Below are 14009 nucleotides of genomic sequence, written 5' to 3' on the forward strand. Positions count from 1 at the left end.
CCGTGTTCCGAGAGAGATGACTGTCTTGAACCTTCCCCGCACTCTCAATGGTGCCTCTTGGCCATACGCAAACACTGTTATCGTTGACGGGTGTAGAACTGGCTTCGGGTGCATTGTGCTGTGTAGGGTGGCGGCCATAATGTTGATACTGGCTCCGGTGTCCACGACTGCGGTGATCTCTTGCGACCCCACGCGGACGTTGCATTGCGGGAGACGTCGTGCTTTGCGCGTCGCGGTGCCTGTCATATGAATTTTGTGCACCACTCTCTCCTCCTCATCATCGTCATCCATGTCGCTGGTTGCCGGCTCTCTTTCATCAACAGCGTTTACTGCCGGGCGGAGCTTGCGGTATCTTTTCGACCGACACACCTTTTCGAAGTGATTGAAGCGACCGCACCCGAGCATCTCTTCCCTCGTGCCGGACACTCCGCCGCGGCATGTTGCAGACCCCCGCAGTATCCGCATGACTTTGGTTGTTCCGGAGCGGTGGCTCCCGCCCCTTTCTTGCCTCATTTCTGCTTGGGCCTTGCCGACACCATGTTGACGGGTTCAATCTTCACCGGCGCTTGAAGTGCCGCTTCCATGTGCGCAGCGCGCGCTTTCGACAGTTCTTTGGTCCGACCCATCTTCAGTATCTCTGCCAGCGGTTTGCCAGATTCCTCCAGTATCCGCTCTCGCAACTTGTCTGACGTGCACCCCTGGATTATTTGCCCTCTTATTTCTTCTGTTTCGTCTCGAAAACCACATGTGGTTGCTAAGTTTTTGAGGCGGGCATGAAACTTATCCAAAGACTCTTCTGGAAGTTGGCGCGCTTGTCGGAATATGAATCGCTCATAGTCGCGGTTCGCCATCGGTTCAAAATGTTCATTTAGTGCAGCTATCAGCGTTATGTGCGTTTTGGGAGTAGCTTCTGCGAGCGTCTCGACAATATTGTGAATGTCCTTACCCCCTAGGTGGATGATCATTGCTCGTTTTTGGTCTCTATGGACTTTGGTGGCTTCAAAAAATATGTGCACTCTGTCCTCCCAATCCTTCCATCTGGCCGCCACTGCCGACGGTGACCCCTCCACTGTGAATGGTTCGATTGGTGGTATGTTAGTCATGGCTTGCGTGTGTTGCCTCTGGCAGGCGAGACCTGCTGGTGATTTGGGTGTGCTTCCCCCTCTGACACTCCCCTCTCCAGGGAACCTGATGACTTATTGTAGAGGGGCGGCTGTGAGTCCCTTTTCCAGGCTATGCGTGACTTGCATTCCCTCCTTGGGCCCCAGGCACACCGTTGCTATTACTCACGAACACTCCTGCTGGATCGGTGCTCTCCCTTCGACACACGCCTATTCTAGTGCTCAGGAATGCACTCGCGTGGATGAGGTCTCCCCCAGGGCACGTGGCAGCAAGCTCCAGGCAGTCGCTTCGTGGGAACGCTCCAATGCGCTCCGATCCACTTCCAGGCCACAGCCACGTGGTGCGCGCTAGCAGCCCCACCTCCGCGCGTTTATGCGCGCTCAGGGCGACGCCGAGCAGCCCGATGCACTGTCGGGTTCCAGCTCCGCACCGGAGGCGGCAATGACGGGCAGCGACGCTGCGCAGGGGCACGAGCACCGCGAGAGACGGGACACTCGCGGCCGCCACACCCGCGTACAACACATCGGCAAGGGCACGCCCACCCTCGTCGCCAGTTTATGTGGTGTCCTTGGGGTCCCGGGGGTAAGCGCTTGCCGCTCGATAATGCTGACGCGGGCCTGCGCGGGAAATGACACACGGGGACACGGTGCTTATGTTGCTTAGTCCGCCGCCGCAGCCGTTCTGGCGTACGTGCGTACATGACTGTCTTTTATTCGACATACACACGTGACCAGACGCGTACGCCCCAGCATATCGCGTCAGGGTCACGACATCACAGGCCTTTAACTTTGGGAAAACAATCTACAGTGACAAAACAGAACAAGAATAAAAAATTAGCTAGCATTCGCGCCAAGAATTTTCAATTCTATTAAGGACACAGAGGCAAGGATTATGCTTCTCTTTCATTTACTGCAAACCAACAGCAGCCAATGAGAATCATGATAACATTATAACATAACATTCCCAGAATGCTTATAGTAAGAAAACAACAAACATAGAGACTAGCTCTATATAACAGTCCTCAACCCGGAACACTTCCTCTTTCTTTGCCCAACGAGCAGAGTCCAAGTCCATTAGCATAAGTCCGATAACCAACAGCGAAACATCCAAACCGCTGCAAGAGGCTGGAACCCCAGGAAACGTCGAACTGGAAAGTGAAGATCATGGAATGCACTCTTCAGAGGACCACCATTTGGTCTAATCTCCTTTCTGATCAGCGCCTGAAACAGAAATATCATACTCGTAATCATTGTCATCGACTGATAAATCAGGGTGGGTAACATGACATCATGAATCATCACCAATATTCAGTTGTCCCTGGGCGAGATAATCCTCACCTCCGTGTCCTTAATAGAATTGATAATTCTTGGCGCGAATGCTAGCTAATTTTTTATTCTATTACAGGACCGGAGGCTTCAGATTATGCTAGTTTAACGCTTATGTAATACCACAGAGGCAACATCGCCTACAGGTTTATAGTAAAACTGCTTGAAAGTAGAGCTGGAAGACCAGTCGGCCGCTTTCATAATATCTTGTATACTGGTACCCAGCATGAATGACTTGGAGGCCATAGCACCTCTGACTGAATGTGCACCAAACAGATTAACATCAATGCCTGCTTCTGACATAACAAATCTCAGCCATCTGGCAATAGTAGCGGAAGTCACCGGTTTAAACAGTTTCTGTAAGGCAATAAGCAACCTGGAACAACCAGAAGGGCGAAGTGATCGTGTACAATCCTCATATACCTTAGGACATTTGTCCACACAAAGATTTTCATTCAAAGGAAACGCATTGTAATCTATAGACCTGGAAAAAGTTTTTGTGCGAGCAGTGATAAGAAAGGACACTCCTTCAGGAGAAAAAATCCTACCCTCCAAATCAAGCACTTTAACATCTGACACCCTGCGGCATGAAGACAAACATAACAACATGGCAAGCTTAGCTGACAACTGTTTATGAGATAATAATTCATTACTAGGCCATGCATCAAACAGAGTCAAAACATTTGAAACATCCCACAAAGAAGTATACTTAGCCTTAGGTGGATTGGAGACGCGAATACACCAGGCATGCACCACCGGGTGCATGCCGACCGGCCGGCCATCTAATTGCGAATGCCCTGCTGAAATGGCAGAACGAAAATTATTCACTGATCTGTAAGATAAACCTTCGGCGGCCTTTTGAGATGGAAAATTCAATATGTGAGAGAGATCCGCTTCCACGGGATCCAGGTGTCTCTCCAAGCACCAACCCACCAGGCCTTCCAGGCCGATCCGCATCTCTTTCTGGTAGAAGGGGCCCAAGCTTGTTGAATAAAGGTGGAAGCTTGCTCCGAAATTCCTGGCAACGACCACTGTTGCTGGAAAGCCTCCAGGCCATCAGGGACAGTTGCTCTGCTAGAACTAGCGGATGGAGCTCTCCCTGAGGGTCCTCGAGTATCTGAGGGAAGCAAGGGAGGCGGAGCGGGCAGTCGCACGCCATCTCTAGGAGAACTGGGAACCACGGCTGCGATTTCCAAATTGGAGTAATCAGCACAATCTCCGCTCCCTGCCAAGAAACTTGATTCGCCACCCTGGGAATCAGAACAAAGGGGGGAAACGCGTACTGAAGGTTCAGGGACCAATCCTGAGTGAATGCATCCGTTGCTCTCGCCAAGGGATCCGGCCTCCAGCTGAAGAACGCTTCCAACTGACAATTCAGTCTGGAGGCAAAAAGATCTGTGTGGAAGGGGCCCCACAGCGCTTGGATCTGATGGAACAGAGATGGATGGAGTTTCCAATCGCTGTAATCCTTCAAGTGGCGTTATTGCCAATCCGCTACCGCATTGTCTCGCCCTGGAAGGTATTCCGCAATTACCGATATCTGATGCGCTAGGCAATAATGCCAAAAGTCTTTGGCTGTCTCCGCCAACATCGGGGACCTGGTACCCCTCAGCTTGTTGATATAGCGTACAGCTAAAATGTTGTCCATTCTCAACAGAATACAGCATGAAATCTTCCTGAGGGAGAGGGTGCGAACCGCAAGCGAGCCCGCCAGCAGCTCGAGACAATTGATATGAAGCTCCAACTCCTGGCAAGACCATCTGCCCCCGTCGTGACTTCCCCGCAGCGGGCTCCCCAGCCCGACCTGCTGGCATCCGATTCTATGATCACCTCGGGGTGAGATCCGAAGATCGCCCGACCGTTCCATGCCTCCACATGGGTCAACCACCATTGGATTTCTACTCGGGCTTCCTCCGTGAGTGGGACAAGGTCTGAATAGGAGAGGCCCTTCTGGAGGTGTCTGGTCTTTAAGCGTTGTAAAGCGCGATAGTGTCGAGGGCCCGGGAAGATCGCTTGTATGGAGTATGCGAAAAGGCCCACCAGACGAGCGATCTCCCTCAGGGACATTACCTGCCTGTCCAGAGTCTTTCTCAATTCCTTCTTCAGGTCCCTAATTTTGTGTTTGGGCAGAAGCAATTGTGCCGACTGCGTATTGACCACAAATCCCTGGGATTGTGTCGGAGTGAGGACCGACTTCTCCCTGTTCACTACAAAGCCCAGGCTCTCTAATAGTGACATCGCCAGCTGCAGGTGAAGAGATGCTATGTGCGCTGAGGGAGCCATAATCAGAATATCGTCGAGCTAGATTATAAGATGTATGCACTGCTCCCTGAGATGTGCTACCACCGGCTTCAGGAGTTTGGTAAAACACCACGGAGCCGAGGAAAGACCAAAAAGTAGGACCAAATATTCGAGGCGCCTGCCGCGCCACTGAAACTGTAGAAATCTGCGATGGGGAGGAAAAATGGGCACCGTAAGGTATGCGTCTTTGAGTTCGAGGCGGACTAGCCAGTCCTCCCGTCTCAAGAGATCTGCCAGAAGATGGATACCCTCCATCTTGAAATGTCGGTAAAGGACAAAGGAATTGAACCCCTTCAGGTTGAGAACCAGTCGGAACCCCCCACCCCTCTTCTGTACTAGGAACACAGTGCTGCAGAAGCCTACGGGACCGTCGTCCTTGCAGTAGGTCACCGCGTGCTTCTGCAGCAGCTCGTCTAATTCTTGATCTATAAAATGAACGTCTTGTTGGGAAAAAAATAGGGGTTTGGGAGTCGACTCCTGAAAAGGAGTTTGATAAAAGTTTATGCGAAAACCTTGCACTGTTTGAAGAACCCAAGCGTCTTGAGTAAGGGCCTGCCAATTGCAAAGAAAGTGACGAATCCGACCCCCCAGAGGATAAACAGACAAAGACACTGGGCTTACCTGCTGTAATTTGAGGACAGGAGCTTTCTCTGTTGCCACCGCGGTGGAAACCGCGATGATTGGATCGTCTCGTAGGATAAAAGGTGCCACCTCTGGTTGAATCCTGAAAGTCTTTGCGGCCTCGGCCATAACCACCTCTCGCGGGACCCTGATGGTACTGGCGAGCGGCCCCTGCCTCGCCCGGCCCTTCCAAAAAGGCCAGTAGTGAACACCCTTTTAATATTTGATTGGGCCTTGTCCAAACTCGTGAATGTCCCTACGTACTTGGAGACGTCTTTCACAAAACGGTCCCCGAAGAGTAAGCCGTCCGCCAGGGGGCCTGGTTCAGCCCCAGCCAATACAGTCAGGTTAGTATCCATGCGCATAAGGAGGGATTTCCTGCGGTTGGCTGAAATGGCGCAATTTGCATTTCCTAGGAAGCAGATAGCACGTTGGGTCCAACCTGCCAGTATGTCAGGGTCAATCAATGCTCCAGACTCTTTGGCTTTCAGAGCCATCTCCAAGATCTTAGATAACAGGCCAATAGTGTCTAATAACTTATCTTGGCATCCGCGCCAAGCGCGGTCGATGCCCTTCTTAGGATCCTTCTGAAACTTTGTAAAGAATGCTAACATGTTAGGGTCTATGTCCGGGGTGTCTGTGACCTTGTCCGGAACATCTGGACTCGGGCATTCTGACCTTAGGCGGTTCCTGACATCCCTGTCGAAACTACGATGCAAATTCTGATGGATGTAGTCTGCCACCTCTGGCGGAGACCCCAATCAGAAGACCTAGGATGCACTATATCCTGTGGATTGAAGTCAAAGGGTGTAGAAGGCTGATAGACTGGGGGCGATGGAGAGCGCACCCCCGACTTTTTAGGTTTTGTCTTCTTGGGAGACATAGTGTGGCTGGTGGAGTCCATGTCGGTATCCGTATCCGTGACCACCCTGGACGCCACAGGCAAAGTATTCAGGGCCCCTGAGTATGGGTGATACCTGGCCGAAGGGGGAGGGAGAGTGGTGATCGTTTGGGCATGCGACCAATTGGAAGATTTAGATTTAGATTTACCCCCTGAAGAAGTAGACGCCTGTATGGTATCTTGCTGCAACAGGCCATGACGTTTGACAAACGTTTCCAGCTGCGCTGTTAAAGGCTGTAATGCCGCAGCCAATGCTTTATTAATGGTCATAGGGACCGCCACCTCCACCGCCTTAGTGACGAAGTCCTGAACAGAGGCATCCAAAGCCTGCACAAGGTTGTCCCCGATGGGGGCATGCTCCTCCTCATAGTACCCATACTCGTCCTCCTCAAAGTAGGCCCAGTCTTCCATGTCCACCAGGGAAAAGGCGGCACGTCAAGACCTCAAAATATATAAATATATATATATGAATCCCAAAGGGATCAGTCAAGGGGGAGACATCCTGGTGCAAACACACTTGAACAAAGTATCTATATATGCTCCTCAGCAAAGCTGTAGTCAACACACCCAAAGGGCATAGAGAGCCTCAATGATCCTACCAGCCTGCACACAGCTGGGGGCCTGCCACTATTTTGCAGCCTGGGAAGGCGTAAGCTGAATGGCACTCTCTCCGGACAACCTGTAGCTCCAACGCAAGACAAAAACGCATGGAGCGAGGAGGAATACGAAAGTAGGCGTCAAGGAGCCCAAAAGGAGCCCAATTGGGCTACGCGACGCGAGGCTCAATTACACTGCTGGCTCGAAAGAGGGAGAGCACCGTCCGCCGCAGTAATGCGGCAAAATGGACAGGGCACAGGGGAGATGGCGATCGGAAGGTGAGGAGCGCTAAATAAGCGGAACCGCAACCTTCCGATCCGCCGTTAAAGCGCGTGAGCGCAGTGCGCTGCCAAGAGGCGAACGAGCGCGCGAAGCTGAAATCCACAATCAAAGGGACGCGCTGGATATGCAAAGCATCAGGCAAACTGGCATTAAATACATAGTAACCACATAATAAAGGCTGCAAACATTACTGAAACACAAATCAAGAGACAAAGCAAGATATGAAAAATCGAGCACTTATCTCTGTGTAGGAGCAGCAAAGAAAGAGGAAGTGCTCCGGTGTGAGGACTGTTATATAGAGCTAGTCTCTATGGTTTTTGTTTTCTTACTATAAGCATTCTGGGAATGTTATGTTATAATGTTATCATTATTCTCATTGGCTGCTGTTGGTTTGCAGCAAATGAAAGAGAAGCATAATCTGAAGCCTCCGGTCCTGTAATAGAATTTGCATTGCAATCGGTCTCGCTTTTGGCATCTTATATGTATTTATCTATGCAGCATATTATCTTGGGTGCTGAAACATTTACTTTTCTAGCAGTACCACCCTTCACTGCCCTTGATACAACTGGTGGGGACCGGAACGAGTGAGAAGAGTGCTAAGGAAGAAAGATGAAAGCCTGCAAATGCACTAATATAGTGTTAGTTAGCAGATAGAATTTCACTGAGGGCACTGTAGCATTAAAAGAAATATTAAAGTAAAAAACTTTGATTGCAAAGCGTCCTGTCCAGCCTAATGAGTGTGTGTCATTCCGGATGAAGGGGTTAGGTCACACCTGCCAAAGTTAGTGGGTACAGGTGTTTACATCTGAGAGCGTTGATAGGGCTAGCCTCACACGTGTGTTGGTTGTATGCAGGGGTCAGAGATGCCTCACTGTTGCAAGTCGCTCAACAATGTTGTAAAAACGGCCTAAGTGTTCCCCCTAGTTCAGATAAGGATATGAATGGAGCCTCACTTCATGCACAGAGAAAGGGTGGGTTGAGGGAAACGTTGCATTTATGCTTGGAGAATCACACTGCGCTCTTTCTCTCTCTGCAGGTTCCCAGCAGTGGTAAAGCGTAGGTACCATCAAGGAATGCAAGCCTCCACTCACCCCCCAACCAGTTGGGTAGTCAAATACAGCAATGATTTGAGTACCACTGGCCCCTCGCTGGTCACGGTTCCACTGTACCTGCTACACTATTAGTAGCTAGGTTGCAGTCACCACCTAGCCAGGGCTGCTCTGCCTGGGCGTGTACCTGTGACTGGGGGGCCAGGTGGGAAATAAAAGGAGGGGTTGTCGTGAGAAGCATTTCGAGTGTGAGCAAAATGTGCACCCCTTTTTGCTTGGGTCTGGCACGGGTCATAAATAAATAAATAACTAAATTACCGTGCACTTCTGTGACGCTGTATTAAACTAAAAAAAAATAGCATATCATCTACAAAACATTTTCATGTAATTATTAATATGATATTGTGGTTTATAAAAAGTACTGCGTCAGGCGCCAAAGCGCATCTTCATCGCAACACTGCAACAATATTGTATTATTTATATTGTAACTGCAGTTTTATAGCGCTTATTAGCCTTGACGAGGCGCTGAAGCGCGTTATCCCAGCAGCTGTAGAAATCAGGGAAGCCATATGCATATGACAAATAAAAGGTGCACTTTTGCACCACCCTTTTTCCCTGCTCCCCGCAATCCCTTTCCCAGATGCTCAACGTGCCGCGACTGTTGTCGGTATGACATGTTTTGGTATGACAACAAAGGCAACCCGTCCGCTGCTGCATTTGAACTGAGCCCAACCACCTTTAGAAAATAAAACCACCATAAGCAATCGGCGTCAAGGAGACTGAAATCTTATGTGAAAGGTCTGAAGAGAGTTACAGCGGAACAGATGATTTGTTGTGACGGCTTTTCCAGTTGGTCATGATGCACACATTATGTGAAGTTCCCATCTGCACTGGTGTCTGCCCACCAGCCACCCTGCCACGTTGGCAGGAGTGGCTTGGGTGCCGAGTAGGATCTGAACCACGCGGCCGATGCCGCTTTTTAGCCCAAATTCCTTTTGACAATGTTCACATTCAGTTAGGGCCCAAAGTGCTTGTACTTGTCAGATACGATATATACTGACGGAAGCGGGGACTCCTGCGAAAGGGAACAGCATCGCCGAAGGACGCACAGCCCCCGCTCGGGCTTGATGCCATCGCGACCACGCACTACAGAGTAAGACTTTTGGCGCGCATGCGCACGATGTAAAGCATCGCGCGCATGCGAGAGTCTGGACAGGTCAGGCAAAAGAAAGTGCGAATGCAGGCAGCCAATCATATAAAAAAAACATTTACAAATGCTATAGGACTCGCATTTACGCGAGTCCTATTGCATTGTAAACAAAAATGTGGGTGCCGAAGAAGGCAGGAATGGGAGTGGGTGGCGGGGTGGTGGTGGCTAGAGAAGTCACGGACTGCGGGAGGGAACAGGGGGAGGCAGGGGAACAAAAGAGTTGCTGAAGTAAAGGGGCTGATAGTCATGGAAGGATAAAAATGACGTCATGGCAGTAAGGAGACAGGACTAAGACACCGGCAACCAATCAGAATGCAGCATTTCAGATTTGAGCCAATCAAAAGCATGGGCAGAAAGTGGGCGGAGCTTCCCCCACAATACTGTATACAGCATCTCTCGATGAGACAGCGCATGCTCTGCCTAGCCGAGACCTAAAAAAGCAGCTCTGAATTTTCCTCTTCTCCATGATTCACTACAGAAGGGTTTGAGAGAATAAAAGCTCTCATTTTCAGTGGCAGCTCTGCCTTGTTTCTGCCAACTTTTTAGGTCTTACTTGAAAGAGTGCATGCATTGTCGCTTGTGAAACATTTTGTTAACTTAGAGTGGGCTTAGAGCCCTCCCATTGCTTACCGTTGGATTGCTTCATCGTCATTCTCATTTGCTTGCTTCTCATTGATCAGCACGTGTCGAGTTCCTTTATTCCTTGTGTTTGTCCCTCGCCTGAAACATGACCAAGTACTTGTGTCCTTCTTTTACTTCACGCACTTTTGGAGCTCATGTTTTCTTTTTGTTGTAGCACTCCATAAAAGTGCATGTCTGTGAAGGCCTTCCCCATCCTGTACTTCTCTCTGCCTGTGTCTCTCTTTTACCTGTGTACTTTTGTTCCTCTTGCTGTTGTTGCTTGTCCTCCACCACTCTGTTTTGTTGCTTGCCTCCACTCCCTGTCTGTGTTGCTGGTTGCCTCCTTCCACCCTCAATGTTATTGCTTGCCCCCAGCTGCTGTCTGTGCTGTTGCTTGTTCCCCCATCCGCTTTGTTGTTGCTTGCCCCTTCCACTATCCATCTTTTTGCTTGCCCATTCCTGCTGTATGTCTTGCTGCCTGCCACCATTCGGTATCCATCTTGTTGCTTTCCGCTGCCATCCTCCCTCAATTGTCTGTGTTGCCCCCTCACCCACCTGCCTTAACCATAAAAAAGCACTAAGATGTGGACAGTGCTGGCCGTGTCATAGAGGTTTTTTTTAACTTTCATTAATCCCTCCCTCCACCCCTCCTGTTGCTGCTTGCTCCTCACCCCCGTTGACACTTCTTGCCCCCAACCACCAGCCATAACACAAACAAGCATTTGCAATGCAATAGGTCTCGCATTTATAAGAGTTTGAGCTATTGGCATTGTAAAATTACAATGCCTTTTATTTATGTTTTGGTTTTAAAACAAATAAAAGGCATTGTCATTTACAATGTCAGTAGCATAAACTCGCATAAAAGCAGTGTGTGGAGTGCAGCAGTGTGCCGCGTGCAGCAGTGTGAGTCGTGCAGCAGTGTGCGGCGTGCATCAGTGTGCGGCGTGCAGCAGTGTGCGGCGTGCAGCAGTGTGAGGCATGCAGCACTGTGACATGCAGCGGCGTGCAGCAGTGTGCGGCGTGCAGCAGTGTGCGGCGTGCAGCAGTGTTTCGTGTAGCAGTGTGAGGCATGCAGCACTGTGGCGTGCAGCGGCGTGCAGCAGTGTGCTGCGTGCAGCAGTGTGCCGGTTGCATCAGTGTGTGGCGTGCAGCAGTGTGTGGCGTGCAGCAATGTTTCGTGTAGCAGTGTGTGGCGTGCAGCAGTGTGCGGCGTGCAGCAGTGTGCGGCGTGCAGCAGTGTGTGGCGTGCAGCGGCATGCAGCAGTGTGTGGCGTGCAGCTGTGTGAGGCATACAGCAGTGTGAGGCGTGCAGCAGTGTGTGGTGTGCAGCAGTGTGTGGCATGCAGCAGTGTGTGGCGTGCAGCAGAGACACGTGGAGGGTGAGGACAGACACGTGGAGGGTGGGGAGAGACACGTGGAGGGTGGGGAGAGACACGTGGAGGGTGGGGAGAGACACGTGGATGGTGGGGAGAGACACGTGGAGGGTGGGGAGAGACACGTGGAGGGTGAGGAGAGACACGTGGAGGGTAAGGAGAGACACGTGGAGGGTGAGGAGAGACACATGGAGGGTGAGGAGAGACACGTGTGGAGGGTGAGCAGAGACACGTGTGGAGGGTGAGGAGGAGACATGTGGAGGGTGAGGAGGAGACACATGTGGAGGGTGAGGAGGAGACACATGTGGAGGGTGAGGCAGAGGGTGAGGAGACACGTGTGGAGGGTGAGGAGAGACACGTGTGAAGGGAGAGGAGAGACACGTGTGGAGGGTGAGGAGAGACACGTGTGGAGGGTGAGGAGAGACACGTGTTGAGGGTGAGGAGAGACACGTGTGGAGGGTGAGGAGAGACACGTGGAGGGTGAGGAGAGACACGTGGAGGGTGAGGAGAGACGCGTGGAGGGTGAGGAGAGACATGGAGGGTGAGGAGAGACGTGGAGTGTGAGGAGAGACACGTGGAGTGTGAGGAGAGACCCGGAGGGTGAGGAGAGACACGTGTGGAGGGTGAGGTGGTGGGTGAGGAGAGAGACGTGTGGAGGGTGAGGAGACACGTGTGGAGGGTGAGGAGAGACATGTGGAGGGTGAGGAGAGACATGTGGAGGGTGAGGAGAGACATGTGGAGGGTGAGGAGAGACGTGTGGAGGGTTAGGTGGAGGGTGAGGAGAGAGACGTGTGGAGGGTGAGGAGAGACGTGTGGAGGGTGAGGAGAGACATGTGGAGGGTGAGACATGTGGAGGGTGAGGAGAGACGTGTGGAGGGTGAGCAGAGACACGTGGAGGGTGAGCAGAGACACGTGGAGGGTGAGCAGAGACACATGGAGGGTGAGCAGAGACACGTGGAGGGTGAGCAGAGACATGTGGAGGGTGAAGGGTGAGCAGAGACATGTGGAGGGTGAGGAGAGACACGTGTGGAGGGTGAGGAGAGACACGTGTGGAGGGTGAGGAGAGACACGTGTGGAGGGTGAGGAGAGACATGTGTGGAGGGTGAGGAGAGACACGTGGAGGGTGAGGAGAGACACGTGGAGGGTGAGGAGAGACACGTGGAGGGTGAGGAGAGACATGTGGAGGGTGAGGAGAGACACATGGAGGGTGAGGAGGGTGAGGTGGAGGGTGAGGAGAGACACGTGGAGGGTGAGTTGGAGGGTGAGGAGAGACGGAGGTGGAGAGTGAGGAGAGACGGAGGTGGAGGGTGAGGAGAGACGGAGGTGGAGGGTGAGGAGAGACCAAGGTGGAGAGTGAGGAGAGACCGAGGTGGAGGGTGAGGAGAGACTGAGGTGGAGGGTAAGGAGAGACCGAGGTGGAGGGTAAGGAGAGACCGAGTTGGAAGGGAATCAGAAGTGGAGGAGAGAGAGAGGTGGAGGGTGAGGAGAGACAGTGGTGGAGTGGGGAGGATATCACTTTTACTTACTCTCCTAGTGTAAGGTAACGCCCCCACCCCACAGGCCCTGCCGGGGCCGAGAGCAGATCACTGTTCGCATCAGCCGTCACCCGAGACCGCTCCGTACTTGTTGGTAAATAGAGGTTCACTATCTGTTGATAATGGGATTCACTTGGGGGGCTGACTTACCTCCTCCACCCCCAGGGCCAACACTGAGAAGGCATCAGAGACCTGGTGCTGCCTATGCTGCAGTACTGCGAGAGAGAGGGATGGGGGGGCGGGCAGAGGAAGAGGAGTGGGGTTAGAGAAGGGACAGATGGGGAGAGAAAGAGGAGAGAAGGGACTGAGACAGAAAAGGAGCAAAAAAGAATTAGAGAGAGTAAAGAAGAGAGTTGGGGAAAATGAAAACAGGGTGAGGAGGAGACACATGTGGAGGGTGAGGAGGAGACACATGTGGAGGGTGAGGCAGAGGGTGAGGAGACACGTGTGGAGGGTGAGGAGAGACACGTGTGGAGGGTGAGGAGAGACACGTGTTGAGGGTGAGGAGAGACACGTGTGGAGGGTGAGGAGAGACACGTGGAGGGTGAGGAGAGACACGTGGAGGGTGAGGAGAGACACGTGGAGTGTGAGGAGAGACCCGGAGGGTGAGGAGAGACACGTGTGGAGGGTGAGGTGGTGGGTGAGGAGAGAGACGTGTGGAGGGTGAGGAGAGACGTGTGGAGGGTGAGGAGAGACATGTGGAGGGTGAGGAGAGACATGTGGAGGGTGAGGAGAGACATGTGGAGGGTGAGGAGAGACGTGTGGAGGGTTAGGTGGAGGGTGAGGAGAGAGACGTGTGGAGGGTGAGGAGAGACGTGTGGAGGGTGAGGAGAGACATGTGGAGGGTGAGACATGTGGAGGGTGAGGAGAGACGTGTGGAGGGTGAGCAGAGACACGTGGAGGGTGAGCAGAGACACGTGGAGGGTGAGCAGAGACACATGGAGGGTGAGCAGAGACACGTGGAGGGTGAGCAGAGACATGTGGAGGGTGAAGGGTGAGCAGAGACATGTGGAGGGTGAGGAGAGACACGTGTGGAGGGTGAGGAGAGACACGTGTGGAGGGTGAGGAGAGA

At 52.1% G+C, this 14009-nt stretch overlaps 1 pseudogene; it reads right to left on the reverse strand.

The window, feature by feature from the left end:
- Positions 1–4557: 4557 nt before the first annotated feature.
- On the reverse strand, positions 4558–5983 carry LOC146860213 (uncharacterized; annotated as a pseudogene).
- Positions 5984–14009: the final 8026 nt, after the last annotated feature.

This window comes from Triturus cristatus, chromosome 3_1, assembly GCF_964204655.1.
Source record: "Triturus cristatus chromosome 3_1, aTriCri1.1, whole genome shotgun sequence".
NCBI classification, from domain to species: Eukaryota; Metazoa; Chordata; class Amphibia; order Caudata; family Salamandridae; genus Triturus; species Triturus cristatus.